The following is a 16,715-nucleotide window of genomic DNA, read 5'->3' as shown; positions in this document are numbered from 1 at the left end:
TCATTCCAGAGAGGAATACCAAAAGTCCTAGATCAGGAACTGCAAACATTTAGAAACCAAGGTGGGCTTTACTTTGCTAACACAGGGAGGAAACACCATGATGCTCTGGACTTAAGTGTCAAGGATTTCATCCCACTCATCTGCCCAGCCACCAAAGAGGGCTGACCACTGTCATAGGCAGGGCAAGGCCACTCAGGGAGTCTCCAAAGAGTGTTAGTTAGGCCTTGTGTTTAGGAAGATGGAATGACACAAGTTCAGGGCCACACCCCAGCCAGCTGAGCTTTCAGTTGTTTGACCTGGTGAACGGAAGCAATTTTTGTGAAGTTCGTGATGTTGATTGTGGACAAAAGACGCCAAAGTTTCTACCATTCCTCTGGCTAATCACAATGAAGAATGAACGAATGAAAGTCAGAAGAGTTGGTTATTTGACTCAATTGCGACTAATAAGACTAATTAGAATCTGTTCCTGTGATTCTTAGTATCTACACGTAAGCCCTGTCATTACTTGAACTGCAAGGAATTTTATTATTGGCATGAACTCTTCTTTTTTATCAGCTGTGATTTCTTGTACATAAACTGTCTCATAGTCAAGCAAGCACTGGATAGTATACTTCTAATGCACCATACAAGAGCCAACATAAGTGGGTGGATATTTACTTTATAACCCTTCTCTCTTTGTTCAGAAGTCAATACTCTAGAATGGAAAGGGGGATGTGATTCCCAGTGAGGGGAAAGATGCAAATTTCCCTTGTCTCTTACACATATTCCAGATAAGATAATTCTGTGTGAAATAGCCAGAACGAATGAACAATATATAAGAAACTACAGAGTTCTAGATAAATTATGGTCTATTAGTTTCTGATAATGACCAATACAGAAAAATTAACCAAATTCTAGAATTCTTTGTACCCTTTGTCTGATAAACCTCATAGAAGCAGGACTCAGTATTAACTTAGCACTGTGAATCTCACATCCTTGTCACTCAAGTGCTACTACGAGGTTGCTTTAGAGACAGAAAAAAAACAGGCTTCAGTCCCCGATGCTGAATCTTATCCAGCTAGCCAAGTGTAACTTGCCTCATGAAGTTGTTGTGGAATTTTTATTAGACTGTGTATATAAAAATTTTAATTCAGTCCTTAAGTCAGATGCCAGCATGACTGCAAATTTTAATTAGGAATTTCAGATTAAATAGAAGAGTAAATATATAGTCTTTTATTTTCATAGATCAGTCTACCTTGCACATGACAGTGGACTGATCTATAAAGCATTTTATTTTTCAAGAAAACACTCAGACTGCATCCTTTCCCTCCCACTTTTCCAGGGGAAGAGAAGAACCATCCTCAGTAATAAAAAGGCTGTGGCAAGGGCAACAGCTAGAACTGGTGTCACTCCCAGGAGAACAGCTCCAGCTCCTCCTCGTGATTTGGGATGCTCTACACGATCATGGAAATTTCTCTATAACTAACTCTAGAAATGATCCCTGAAAGTATAGTTTTAATGATCTATGAAACATTGATGAGGAAAGCAACTGAAAAATAATGGCAGGAGGAGGGCCTATGAAAAATAAGGGGAAATCTGATTTCCTCCAACAAATTGAAGAAATTATATACTAGACAACAGCTGCTCCTCCCATAAACACATAGCTCTCGGAGAGCCCCGCAAGCTACCAAGAGTATCCCACCTGCACAGGCAGGGCCTGGCAAGCTACTCCTGGCATATTCAATATGCCAAAAATAGTACCGATAGGTCTCATTCCCCTGACCCTGGAAGAGCCTCCAATCATTGGGAAAGACAAGTAAGGAGAGGCTGCTAAAATCTCAGGGCTGAGAGGAATAGAGACGTTACTGGTACCCGCCTGAGTAAATCAATGAACAATGGGATGACACTGATACAGTGATACAGTGATATACTAGACAATAGCCATCTTGACATTCACGAATCACGAATCATGAAATCCCGTTGATTGTGATTTCTCGAGCAGGCTCAGTAACCTCTCCATTCATCGTATCACTGAGATTTTAGAAGACTCTCTCCACTTGGCCTTCCCAACGATGCCGCATTGGAGGCTTTTTCAAGGTCAGGGGAATGAGATCCAGCTTGTTACTGGTTTTAGCAAATAAATACACCATGGGAAGCTTGCAAGGCTCAGTAGCTTACTAGTTTCTCCCGGAGGGAGAAGTAGGTTACAAGATATCTTCTGGAAACTTGCTTTTAAGTCTCTGGATGTTGGCCATTGATGGGATTATACACACCTGTGTTCCTCTGCCAGTATCTTCATGCGTGAGGGTTGTCTGAACGTGTGGAGAGGGGCCTTGAGCATGGCTGTGGCTAGGTTCTGGTGGTCTTTGGCCGCCGGGAGCTCTGCTCGGGGCGGGGAGGAAAGCTGGAGCCCATCCCTCCGAGGGGCCCCGGGGAAGACAGCCAGGTGTGCGGGCAAGAGACTCTCTGTTAATCTTGACATTAACAATAAAAAATTTTGAGTCTGTGACAAAAGTCATCAATGTGGCCAGCTGGGTTGGAGGCTACGGGTGAGAATAAAGATACTCTGAGAAACTGAATAAAAAAGGTCCCGTCTGGAGCTGTCACTGTGCTCCTTAGCGTCAGCTCACCAGAACCACGAGAGGCCGGCCATTAGGTAGATCAGTGAATGTAAACCCACCACTTATTCTTGGGGTGTTTGGGATGTTTTTCTATTTTGCCTATCAGGAACTAAAAGTAATTAATGATGCAGAGCTGAGAGCCTGTGACCCTCAGATGAGCAGATGGGCCTTGAGAAGGAGGGAGGTAACTGCTGTTTTATTTTGATGTGCCTTTATTGGGAATACGATGTCTAGCATGAGCTTGGATTGCTATGTTGTTTGGAGCCAACTCTCCATTATGTTGTGCCAATCCAGAGGAGTATAAAATACTCACTTTTGGGTTTTTAAAAAAATTCTTAAAAAGTTGAGATTATACTGATCTTCAGCTGCATACAAAGATAATCTCCATTTCACTGCACAACAAACACCACATATGACCCTTGTTCCGTCAGTAGGTACTGTGAACTTAGTTAGCATGGGAATGTCTATGCTGGATTTATTTAATATAAAACCTCTCTTTCTTTCAAGTTCTCAGATATTTGCCTAATGTTGGGGATTTTGTAGAGGGGCACTATCCATATTACACAGAGAAGGCAACTGGAAAACAAAAGTATCTAAGCCTGGATCTCATGCAAATGAGTGTTGAGAGTCCTTAAGTTCTTTCTGATATTTTATATGTATAATTCTTTTTCTTTCTTTCTTTTCTTTTTTTTACTTTTCAGGTAATACAAAGCCATGTTCAAGGGTTACTCCTGACTCTGCACTCAGGAATCACTCCTGCTGCTGCTCAGGGGACCATATGGGATGCCGGGGATCGAACCCGGGTCGACCGCGTGCAGGGCAACCATCCTACCTGCTGTATTATTGCTCCAGCACTAATAATGTATAATTCTTATGGCAGGTTTTTGTTTTGTATCTTGTTGAAAAAATTTGACATATATGGTTATCATTCTTTCATTAAAGATTAATAATTTACACTCCCGGTATTTATACCCATTTGTGCATAATTATCTGCTTCATTTTTTTATTATTAAATAAGGTGCCACACACGCTTAAATAATTCCTTTGACTAGGCAACATGCTTTATGCTTCTGCTTCTGTGAAGACCTCTAGAACACTGCCATTGAGCACTTATTAATAGTCAGGAACTGACAATGAAGATACCAGGATAGAACTGAATTCCCAGGTTGTAGTAGCAGCAAGATGAAAGTGAAAGAGGAGAAATCTCAATGTCCTCCCAAGCCTCTTGGGAAGCAGCCAAAACCTATTACCTTAGCCTACCAGTTTGTAAGCAAATTAAATAAAATAGAATATGCACCTAAAAGTTAGGGTCCTCACATCACATAAAAATTCACCTCCTTCCTACCAGAACAAGTAATCAGAACAAGTCCTCTGCAGGAACAAAACCAAAACTGCCACTCAATTGATTGTGCTCATTTATAACACTTGGCCTATTACAAATAATTTTATAATCATGTTTATGCACTGTTTATTATCATTATTATACAAATCTTGAAATGGTAAATCCAGATAATGGAAAACAGAAGGGTTTTTTGACGTGTCTGGCCTTTGAAATAAATAACAGAGTTTGAAATTAAAAAAAAGGGGGGTACCTGAAAGGAGTACTGGGTACGAAAACATTTACCCTGAATTTCCACTGAGAGATGCAAAGAATGCCACCCAGTAGAAATCTAGAGCAGGGTGGAAGAGAGAATAGCAGTTGGCAACCCACTGCTTGTACATAACATTTCTAAGTTCCTACCAGAGTCATTCATGTGGGGTAGATCTCCACCAGCACTATTCAGGTGAGATGTGCAGCCTTTATTGGGGTCTTCTTCCCTAAACTCAGATGTAGGCATGTACATGTGCACACATAAATATGAGTTCTTTATGGGCCTCTAGTTTTTAGAACTTTGACAGTGTGTATGTATTATATACCTATGTAAATGGCATCGTGAAATTATACCTCGTATAACTGCAAAAATATCTTTAATTTATAATTTTATTCTAAATAAAAAGATAATGTTTATTTTCAGATCTCTTTATGATTCAGGCTTCTACTTCATGTTTAAATTGCCAGATATCTTAAAGCTTTCAGCACATGTTTATTTTTTACTCATGAGTGTGTGGAATTCTATTATGGTTAAGGAAGTGGGCAGTAATACACAAAGCAAACAACTCCAATTTGGAAACATTTTATGAACATTCCATTCTGGCAATTTATAGTTTTTGTTTTATTTATCCATTTTGATATACATTCTTGTATCAACTGTATAAGAAAAACATCACTCTGAAGTGGTTGATTAATAATAGACAATAATGGAGCCCAAATATACAAAAATAATACAAATATTAGCTATAAAATGATTTGAAATAAAAATCCCAGAAGCAGTTGCAATTTAAACTTCATAACATATTGTGCAATAATTCGCTATATGCCAAGATAGAACATTTGTTTTTAATTCTGCTGTGATATTTAATGTACTTGTAGAGTTAACAAAGAAGGGTTTTATCCACCCTGCTGCTCATTAAGTGAAATGATTTTATTTTGCCACTTGGAGGTGTGAAATTGGCAAGTGTCATTCATTCTTTTTACAAATAACATTTAATTTCTGGGAAAGTTTTAGGGAAAAAAGCCAGGTAAAAATAACTTTACAAAAACAATGCTTGCTGGACCCTGCCCCTCACCACCACTGAGCCTTCGCCTCCTGCTTCCTCATCCAGGTGCACCTCTTCCCCATATTGAGCCTCCCAGCCCTTGGTGCCTGTGCGCTCCACGCCCCTCCACCCCACCTCCAGCTAGCGGCCAGTGGCCAAAGGGGCGTGGCCTATCTAGCAGTGGGCGTGGCCACGCCATAAGTGGGCGTGGTCGCCAGGACCAGCAGCGAAGTTATTTTCCCCTGTTCTACTGTACTTGACAAACATCGCAACCCCCATTAACTAACTTTGTGGATATCTCCCAAGTTACGTCTAACACAAAAGGCTAAATTAACCACTAGCCTACTCTAATTGCACCAAAATATCAAAAACTCACGAAAAGAGAAATTAGCCTTAGTGAACTGAAAGGTCCTACCTCCATACAACCATGAGAGCATGAAGAAAGAGCGCAAATCCCCTCAGCAAGGAGAGGACAAAGAAAACAGTCAAGAAGCCTCAGCAGGGGTTTCCCACAAATGTCATCTCTCTGATAAAGAATTCAGAGAAGAAATTCTGAGAATGTTCATCGAACTTAAAGAAATGATGGAGCGGTCAGCGAAGAAATTGCAGGAAGAAATGAGAGCAGAAATAGGAAAGCTACATTCAGAAATGTCACAAATAAAAGACACTGTCCACGAAATAGAAAACACAGTGGGAGACCTCAACAGTAGAATGGCTACAGCTGAAGATGAGCAACACAAAGCCCGCAGGCTACAACAAACAATTGGAAAAGACCTTAAAATAGCTCTTGGGCGAATCAGAGACCTAGGGGATGATGCCAAGAGGAATAACATAAGAATCATTGGAGTTCCAGAAGGACAGGGAGGCAACCCTAATGAGAAAGCCACAGTTAAAGAAATCATTGCTGAAAAGTTCCCAGAGCTGGATAAGGTAGATGTTCAGATTCTAGGAGCCAGAAGGGTGCCAGCTAGAAGGGACCCTAATAAAAAGACTCCAAGACATATCATAGTCAGAATGATGGATGCCATGGATAGGGACACAATACTGCAAGCAGCAAGGTCAAAAAAGAAATCACATACAAAGGAGCACCCCGTAGATTCACAGCAAACTTATCAAAGGAAACTCTCCAAGCCGAAAGACAATGGTGAGATATAGTGAAAAAACACAATGAAATGAACGCCTCACCAAGAATACTTTATCTGGCTAAGCTCTCATTCAAACTCAAAGGAACCATACACAATTTCATAGATAAACAACTAAGGAACTTCATAGACTCAAAACCAAAATGAAAAGAAGGACTAAAGGGGCTTTTGTAAGACAAGGAAAAACCCTACAAAAGCAACAAACCCAACAGAAAGATGACACAAAACCCCATGACAATAATCTTTCTCAATGTCAATGACCTAAATGCACCAATTAAAAGACACAGAGTGGCTAAATGGATTTGGAAACAAAACCCAACATTCTGCTGCCTACAAGAAACACACCTGAACAGTCAGAACAAACACAGACTCAAAGTCAAAGGATGGAAAACATTCCTGCAAGCAAACAATTCCCTCAAAAAAGCTGGGGTAGCCATACTAGTATCCGACAACATAGATTTCAGGTTGAAAAAGATTGGAAGGGACAGTGATAGTCACTTTCTATTTATCAGGGATATGTGCAACAGGAAGAAATCACACTCTTAAACGTACACGCACATAATGAGTGACCAGTTAAATACTTAAAAAAAGTCCTAACAGACTTAAAGGAGGACATTGCTAGCAGCACAATAGTAGTCGGAGACTTCAAAACCACCTTATCACCTCTGGATAGATGGACAAGAATAAAACTCAACAATGAAATACTGACACTGAAGGAAGAAATAGAAGAGAGAGGCCTAATGGACCTATACAGGGCTTTACACCCCCAAAAGAAATCAAGAGATACCTCGAAACAAATGAAAATGAAGACACGAGCTACTAAAACCTATGGGATGCAGCTAAATCTGGGTTAAGGGGAAAATTTATAGCTCTGCAATCATTCCTTAAGAAGGAAGAAAGGGCCTATACAGATAGCTTGACTTCACAGCTCAAGGCCTTAGAAGAGAACCAGAAAAAGGAACCCAAACCAGACGGAAGAAAAGACATGAGCTACCAAAACCTATGGGACGCAGCTAAAGCCGTGTTAAGGGGAAAATTTATAGCTCTACAAGCATTACTCAGGAAGGAAGAAAGGGCCCACATAGACAGCTTGACTTCACGACTCAAGACCTTAGAAAAGGACCAGAAAAAGGAACCCAAACCAGATCGAAGGAAAGAAATAATAAAAATTAGAGCAGAAATTAATGACATGGAAACCAAAAAGACAATCTGAAAGATCAATGAAACAAAGAGCTGGTTCTTCAAGAAAATAAATAAGATTGATAAACCGCTAGCAAGACTCACAAAGAAAGAAAGAGAGAGAACCCTAATAAATCGAATCAGAAATGAAAAGGGGGACATCATAACAGAAACCAGTGAGATTCAAAAGATCATTAGAGACTACTTCGAAAGTCTATATGCCACAAAACAGGAGAACCTAAAAGAAATGGATGGATTCCTCGATTCCTACAATCTCCCAAGACTGAACAAAGAAGACTTGGAATACCTGAATAGACCCATCAATGTTAAGGAAATTGAAACTGTAATCAAAAACCTCCCCCAAAACAAAAGCCCAGGCCCAGATGGTTTCACTGGCGAATTCTTCCAAACATTTAAAGAAGACCTGTTGCCTGTTTCCTCAAACTTTTCTAGGAAATTGAAAAAACAGGAACTCTCCCAAACAGTTTCTATGAAGCACACATTTCCCTAATACCAAAAGCAAACAAAGACACCACTAAGAAAGAAAATTACAGACCAATATCCCTGATGAACACCAATGCGAAGATCCTCAACAAAATACTAGCAAATAGGATACAACAACTCATCAAAAAGATCATACATCACGACCAAGTGGGATTCATCTTGGGGATGCAAGGATGGTTTAACATTTGGAAATAGATCAACATAATCCACCATATCAACAAAAGCAAAGATAAAAACCATATGATCATATCAATAGATGCAGAGAAAGCATTTGACAAGATCCAACATCCTTTCATGATGAAAACCCTCACCAAAATGGGGTTTGGAGGAACTTTCCTCAAGATAGTCAAAGCCATCTATCACAAGCAAGCATTATCCTCAACGGGGAAAAACTAAAGGCCTTTCCTCTCAGATCAGGCACAAGACAAGGATGCCCACTCTCACCACTTCTCTTCAATATAGTACTGGAATTATTTGCGATAGCCATTAGAAAAGAAAAGAGGATTAAGGGCATCCAGATAGGAAAGGAAGAAATCAAACTCTCACTATTTGCAGACGATATGATACTATATCTAGAGAAGCCTAAAGCCTCTACTAAGAAACTCTTAGAAACAATAGATTTATACAGTAAAGTTGCAGGCTACAAAATCAATACCCAAAAATCCATGGCCTTCATATATGCAAACAATGAGGCAGAAGAAAGGGTCATGAATAAAGTAATCCCATTCAATCGTGCCCCAGAAAATCATGTACCTCGGAATCGGCTTAACCAAGGAAGTAAATGACCTCTACAAAGAAAACTACAAAACGCTACTCCATGAAATCAAAGAAGACATGAGGAAATGGAAACATATACCCTGCTCGTGGATAGGGAGAACCAATGTTGTCAAAATGGCAATACTCCCCAAAGCATTATATAGATTCAAAGCGATCCCTATAAGGATACTCATGACATTCTTCAAAGAAATGGATCAAGCAATCTTAAAATTCATATGGAACAACAAACGTCCAAGGATACCTAAAACAATTCTTGGGAAAAAGATGATGGGAGGCATCACCCTCCCCAACCTCAAACTTTACTACAAAGCAGTAACAATTAAAACAGCATGGTACTGGAACAAAGGCAGAGCCGTAGACCAATGGAACAGGGTGGAATATCTCTACACACAACCCCAAATGTATGATCATCTAATCTTCGATAAGGGAGCAAGAGATGTGAAGTGGAGCAAGGAAAGTCTCTATAACAAATGGTGCTGGCACAACTGGACAACCATATGCAAAAAAATGGGCTTAGACCTTGACCTGACACCATGCACAAAAGTCAGATCAAAATGTATTAAAGACCTCAACATTAGACCACAAACCATAAGGTACATTGAAGACAAGGTTGGCAAAACCCTCCACGATATTGAAGATAAAGGTATCTTCAAAGATGACACGGAACTAAGCAATCTAGTAAAAACAGAGATCAACAAATGGGACTACGTTAAACTAAAAAGCTTCTGCACCGCATAAGATACAGTGACCAGAATACAAAGACTATCCACAGAATGGGAAAGGATATTTACACAATACCCATCAGATAAGGGGTTAATATCAATGGTATATAAAGCACTGGTTGAACTCTACAAGAAGAAAACATCCAACCCCATCAAAAAATGGGGTGAAGAAATGAACAGAAACTTTCCCAAGGAAGAAATACGAATGGCCAAAAGGCACATGAAAAAGTGCTCTACATCACTAATCATCAGAGAGATGCAGATCAAAACAACCATGAGATACCACCTCACACCACAGAGACTAGCACACATCCAAAAGAACAAAAGCAACCGCTGTTGGAGAGGATGTGGGGAGAAAGGGACCCTTCTACACTGCTGGTGGGAATGCCGACTGGTTTGGCCCTTCTGGAAAACAATATGGACGATTCTCAAAAAAGTAGATATTGAGCTCCCATTTGACCCAGCAATACCACTGCTGGGAATATATCCCAGAGAGGCAAAAAAGTATAATCAAAACGACATCTGCACATGTATGTTCATCGCAGCACTGTTTACAATAGCCAGAATCTGGAAAAAACCCGAATGCCCTAGAACGGATGACTTGTTGAGGAAACTTTGGTACATATATACAATAAAATACTATGCAGCTGTTAGAAAAAAGGAGGTCATGAATTTTTTATGTAAGTGGATCGGCATGAAAAGTTTCATGCTGAGTGAAATGAGTCAGAAAGAGAGAGACAGACATAGAAAGATTGCACACATCTATGGTATATAGAATAACAGAGTGGGAGACTAACACCCAAGAGTTGTAGAAATAAGTACCTGGAGGTTGACTCCATGGCTTGGAGGCTGGCCTCACATTCTGGGGAAAGAGCACTCAGAGAAGGGATCACCAACTTTAATGCAGTTGAAGGCCATGTGGGGGAAGGGAATTGCGGGCTGAATGAGGGTTAGAGACTGAGCACAGTGGCCACTCAACACCTTTATTGCAAAACACAACAGCTAATTAGAGAGAGAGAACAGAAGGGAATGCCCTGCCACAGTGGCAAGGTGTGGTGGGGGGAGATGGGATTGGGGATGGTGGGAGGGATGCTGGGTTTACTGGTGGTGGAGAATGGGCACTGGTGAAGGGATGGGTTCCCGAACTTTGCATGAAGGAAGCATAAGCACAAAAGTGTATACATCTGTAACTGTACCCTCACGGTGATTCACTAATTAAAAATAAATAAATTTAAATAAAAAAAAGTCAGATCAAAATGGATTAAAGACCTCAACATCAGACCACAAACTATAAGGTACATTGAAGACAAGGTCGGCAAAACCCTCCATGATATTGAAGATAAAGTTATCTTCAAAGATGACACGCAACTGACCAACCAAGAGGAAACTGAGATAAACAAATGGGACTACATTAAACTAAGATTCTTCTGCACTGGAAAAGATACAGTGATCAGAATACAAAGACAAACTACAGAATTGGAAAGGATATTCACCCAATACGCATCTGATAAGGGGTTGATATCAAGGGTATATAAGGCACTGGTTGAACTCTACAAGAAGAAAACATTTAACCCCATCTGAAAATGGGGTGAAGAAATGAATAGAAACTTTCCCAAGGAAGAGATACGAATGGCCAAAAGGCACATGAAAAAGTGCTCTACATCACTAATCAACAGGGAGTTGCAGATCAAAACAACCATAAGATACCACCTCACACCACAGAGACTGGCACACATCCAAAAGAACAAAAGCAACCGCTGCTGGAGAGGTTGTGGGGATAAAGGGACCCTTCTACACTGCTGCTGGAAATGCCGATTGTTTAGCCCTTTTGGAAAACAATATGGATGCTTCTCAAAAAATTAGAAATTGAGCTCCCATTTGACCCAGCAATACCACTTCTGGGAATATACTCTGAAGAAGCAAAAAAGCATAGTCGAAATGACATCTGCACTTATATGTTCATCTCAGTACTGTTTACAATGGCCAGAATCTGGAAAAAACCCGAGTGCCCGAGAACAGATGGCTGGTTAAAGAAACTCTGGTATATCTATGCAATGGGATACTGTGCAGCTGTTAGAAAAAATGAAGTCATGAACTTTGCATATAAGTGGATCAACATGGAAAGGATCATGCTAAGGGAAATGAATCAGAAAGAGAGACAGACATAGAAAGATTGCACTCATCTGTGGAACATAAAATAACAGAGTAGGAGGCTAATATCCAAGAATAATAGAAATAAGTACCAGAGATTGGCTCCATGTCTTGGAAGCTGGTCTCACATGCTGGGGAAAAAGGCAGCTCAGATAGAGAAGGGAACGCCAAGTAAAATGTGGTTGGAGGTCCCGAGCGGGAAGGGAGATGCGTGCTGAAAGTAGACTAGAATTTGAACACAATGGTCACTCAATACCCCTATTGCAAACCACAACACCCAATTGGAGAGAGAGAGATAAAAAGGTAATAACCTGCTACAGAGGCAGGGTGGGGTGGGGGGGGAGATGGGATTTGGGGATGGGAGGGATACTGGGTTTATTGGTGGTGGAGAATGGGCATTGGTGGAGGGATGGGTTTGCGAACATTGTATGAGCGAAAACCAAGCTCGAAAGTGTGTAAATCTGTATCTTTACCCTCATGGTGACTCACTAATTAAAGAATTAAAAATCAAGCAAACAAACAAAAAAACAGTGCTTGCTAATTCCATTGACAATTCTGTTCTTTCTGTGTGTGTGAATGTGGTAGTGTATGTATATATTGATTCTTTGAGACATTAAAACATGCTTTGTCTTTTGCTGCTAATAAAGAAATTTGGGAAAATATTTATATAAGCGAGTAGAATACTCAGTAACAACAAAAATTATATCAAGGAATCACAGGGAATGGTGTCAATGATGAAGATAATGATTTTGATGTTAACTGTGTTTCAGGCATAGCACAAATTATTTCATCAGTCCTCATAACAGCATTGTGAGTGGGTGAAATTATTATTCTCACATCACTGATAGGTAATTGAGATACACAGCCAGAGTATTATTTTCCCAAGATCTACAGCTAAGAGTTGACCGTTAAGATCGTTTTAAGGAAACACACATTCTTAGACTACAGTCAAGATAAGAATTTGTCTCTTGACTCTCAGTACATAAAAAAGATTATTTTTGTCTAATCCCAGTGACTCTGGACAAAGTTTAGGAATTACCTGTGGGTAAAAGTCTTTTTTTATTTTCATTTAATTTTATTTTAGGCACCATGGTTTACAATAGTATTAATGATAGGCCTTTAAACATAACACAGTCCCTCACCACACCCTCCTCCAACGTGTCCACCTCCTTCCACTGCAGTCCCAGTGTCTTTTCCTCACCTTTGTTCCCTGGACCCTCCCCTGTAGTATCTTCCTACCAAAGATCAGATCTGAGTTTCTATGAGCAAAATTCTTAATATTTCGGTTAAAACTTAGGTATTCACACTCAAAAGAGGAAATCCTGGGTTGGAGCGATAGTATATAAGTAGGGAGAGCGACTGCCATGCCCATGCATGGCATCTACTTGGGTACTATCCCCAGAATCCCACATGGTTTCAAAAGGCTTCTAGGAGTGGCCCCCAAACAATAAAGCACCATATCACTGTATCCCATTGTTCATTGATTTGTCAAGTGGGCACCAGTAACATTTCCATTGTGAGACTTGTTGTTACTGTTTTTGGCATATCGAATATGCCACAGGTAGCTTGCCAGGCTCTGCTGTGCGAACAGGATACTCTCGGTAGCTTGCCGGCTCTCCGAGAGGAACAGAGGAGTGAACCTGGGTCGGTCTCATGCAAGGCAAATGCCCTACCTGCTGTGCTATCGCTCTAGTCCAACAAAAAGCAAACAAACAAAAAATATGAAATACTGAAGATCAAGACCACAGAAGATTACAAATCACTGCACCATGAATTTCAATGTCAGGAAGTTCTTTTTATCACAGAAACTGGTTCTGAGCCTTACTGTTCACACCAGTCTCCCAAAATAATATGTATAGAGGTAGTGGACATAAAAAATGAGAAGAAAGAGGAAAGAGAAGGCCCAACAGAATGCCATTTAACAAATACTTACTGGGAGTCTACCACTAGCTGTGTGTTGTTTTGGTTACCAGAAATACAATGGAAAACAACACAGCTAGAATCTATATCCTCATAAAGCTCTTTTTACAAAACAGAGATGGACAACAGGCAATTAAATATTAATAAGATGTTTCTAGAAAAAAATAATTCAGTACAGAGGGGATATAAGGTCACCTTATCTAAGGTGACCTAGAAAGGTCTTTCTGATAATGTGACATTTGAGTAATGAAGTGAAGGAAGAGCATTTACAGAGAGGGATTAGAGAGAAGACTAAAGTGAGGAGGGGGGCACGTGGGAGAGAATGAAGCCCCAGGGGTTGTTAGGGGTCAGATCTTGTGGAGCCTTTGCTGGTCCTGAGAGGAGATTCTGGATAGTGTAGTGAAGTCAAAAACGTTGTCCTTGAAACAATTTCATCCATAATGATCAGAGATTAGGCTCAAGCTTTATTTGTCATTTATTTCTTAATTAGCATGAAGCTGTTAAATTTCAAACAACTTTCAAAAGATTACAGTCTTTTTCATGGACTCTCTCTCTGTCTCTCTCTCTCTGTGGCTCTGTCTCTGTCTGTCTGTCTGTCTCTCTCTTTCCCTCACTCCTTCTCCCCCTTTTGCCTCCCTTTCTTCCTTCTCGTCTCCTCTCTATCCCCATCTCTCATATTTGGGGAAAATGGTTTCCTGAAACCAATCTCTCCCCTCCTACTATAGTCTAAAATACTTCTATGGAACTATCAGGAGAGTTTATCAAATATTAACTATACAACTGTATCACTGTCATCCTGTTGTTTGTCGATTTACTCGAGCGGGCACCAGTAACATCTATATTACACTCAGCCCTGAGATTTTAGCAGCCTCTCCTTACTCGTCTTTCCCAACAATTGAAGGATCTTTCAGAGTCAGGGGAATGAGACCTATTGTTATTGTTTTTGACATAACAAATATGGCACGGGTATCTTGCCAGGCTCTGCCGTGAGCGTGGGATACTCTCAGTAGCTTGCTGGGCTCTCTGCGAGGCATGTATATATCTTTTACTGTAGTTGGGATATGAATACACCATGGGGAGCTTGCCAAGGTCTCCCAAGTGGGCACTAGGCTCTTGGTAGCTTGTTGGGTTCTCCAAGAGGGAGAACTAGGTTACTAGATGTCTAGGTTCTGGAGATCTTCAACTGTCGAGACTATGCTCAGGGCAGAGAGGGAAACGCAACCCATCCCCTCTGAGGGGCCCCTGTGAAGACAGCCAAGCATGGGGCAAGAGACTGCATCACTCTCTTCTGGGAGCTTGGTTTTATAGTCTCTGGATGTTGGCCGTTGATGGGATTACACAGTGCCAGGGGCAGTTTCTGGGTGTGATTGCTTAGCTACTGGAAAATGGGGAATCTGGGTGGAAGAGGCCCAGTCCCGATCCGAGCAGGCTTGGAGATCTCGGCCTCGGGTCCCGCACACCTGGGTTCCTCCGGCAGCTCCCCTATGTGTGAGGCTATCCGAATGTGTGGAATGGCCTTGAGCATGGCTGTGGCTGGGTTCCAAAGATCTTCAACTGTCGAGTCTCTGCTCGGGGTGGGAGGGAAAGGTAACCCGTCCCCTCCAAGGGGCACCCGTGAAGACAGCATACAACTTATACAACATAAATTGTGAATTGTAACATTTTTTTAAAAAAGTAGTTTGACAAGTAAAATCACCTTGGATTTCAGTGGAAATAAATTGAATATAAATGGGCTAAAGCTCTAGTGATTCACATTTAAGTACTACTACAGAAACTCTCTGAAAAACTGGTTTGGTATCTAATTCTCACAAAAATTATATTAACCTGAATAGTGTAGCATATTTATTTACTTGTTTGCTTTATTTTATTCCTAAAAGCGAGTGTTATATTGCAAGATGTGTAATCATGGTAACTGATAATTTTGTGGGATTGAGATTATGATAATCCTTCAGAACATGTGAGATCATCTTAATTTTAATTATTCCCTCCCATACTTATTAAATTTTAGATTCAAGAGAGCTACCATACCTGTAGTTGAAATTTGTTTTATGGTTCTAATCCAGTCCAAACACACTGAGGAACTAAAACATATTAAACTTTTATTAGACTAGTCTAATAAATTTTTTTAAACTGAAAGTTAAATATGGTGGAAATCACTTCTCCTGATCTCTTTTAAATGTTAACTTTAGAAGTATGAAAGCACTGATTGTTTTTCTGCATGTCGTTTCCTCTATAAAGTCTTTCCTCTCTGTTCTTCAGTCCTTTACAAAACACTTGCCCTTCCCATCTTGGAATTGGAGTCTATTATAGACACTGTTATCAAAACTTTGTATGCCTGCTGGTCTCTCCCCAACTGCTAGCCTCTTGAAGAGGTTTTGGTGTAATACTAATGCACCTACACTGTATCATTAGCAGTACATTGGTGCTTGTTCACCAGAGTGAATGATTAAGGATATCAATTAACACTTACTTTGAGGGAAAAGAAAGGTTTAAGGTTCTTCCTCAAAAAGAGATAGTGTAAAGAGAAAGAGAGACAAAGAGAGTGAGATGGTGAAATAGGAAGAGAGCAAAAGAAAAGTGTCTGCTCTAGAGGCAGACTGGGGAGCGGGGAGGGTAGAGGGAAACTGGGATGTTGGTGATGGGAAATGTACACCAGTGAAGGGTTGGTTATTAGAACATGGTATGACTGGAATCCAGTCATGAACAACTTTGTAACTGTGTATCTCAAGGGATTCAATTAAAATTAGGATTCATCCTTCAAGTATATTTATTTGCACTTAAAAAGAAGTTTGTACATCATGAAGATTTTACCAGACAGTTCCTTTTTGAAAAAATGTTTGTGGATTTCATTATATTGTTGCCTTAAATTATCCAGGTTAGGAGATCCTGACTTGACTTGAGGAGGTGGGGGAAAAAATGGTGATTCTAGGTATAAAACAGGTCCCCTGAAGCTGCTGAGATTCCTCAGCTTCCTGAGACCAGGGCTGGACCAATACTTATTCTTAAATTATTAAATTTTATAAAGCATAGAATAAATAGATCTTATAAGATAACAATTTCCAAATAGAGGATAAAGTCCTAAC

The 16,715-nt window shown here is 40.3% G+C and overlaps 1 protein-coding gene and 1 non-coding gene across 2 annotated transcripts in view; both read right to left on the bottom strand.

The window, feature by feature from the left end:
- The window catches only part of KIF6 (kinesin family member 6), a 705,701-nt gene that overhangs the window by 320,728 nt on the left and 368,258 nt on the right, over positions 1-16,715 (bottom strand). The window lies entirely within an intron of this gene.
- On the bottom strand, positions 1,284-1,496 carry LOC129405186 (small nucleolar RNA U3). The gene has a single exon (XR_008630377.1). It is a non-coding gene; the product is annotated as a small nucleolar RNA U3 (small nucleolar RNA).

This window comes from Sorex araneus, chromosome 5 (genome assembly GCF_027595985.1).
Source record: "Sorex araneus isolate mSorAra2 chromosome 5, mSorAra2.pri, whole genome shotgun sequence".
Taxonomy (NCBI): domain Eukaryota; kingdom Metazoa; phylum Chordata; class Mammalia; order Eulipotyphla; family Soricidae; genus Sorex; species Sorex araneus.
This window is presented reverse-complemented; position numbering and strand designations above follow the sequence as displayed.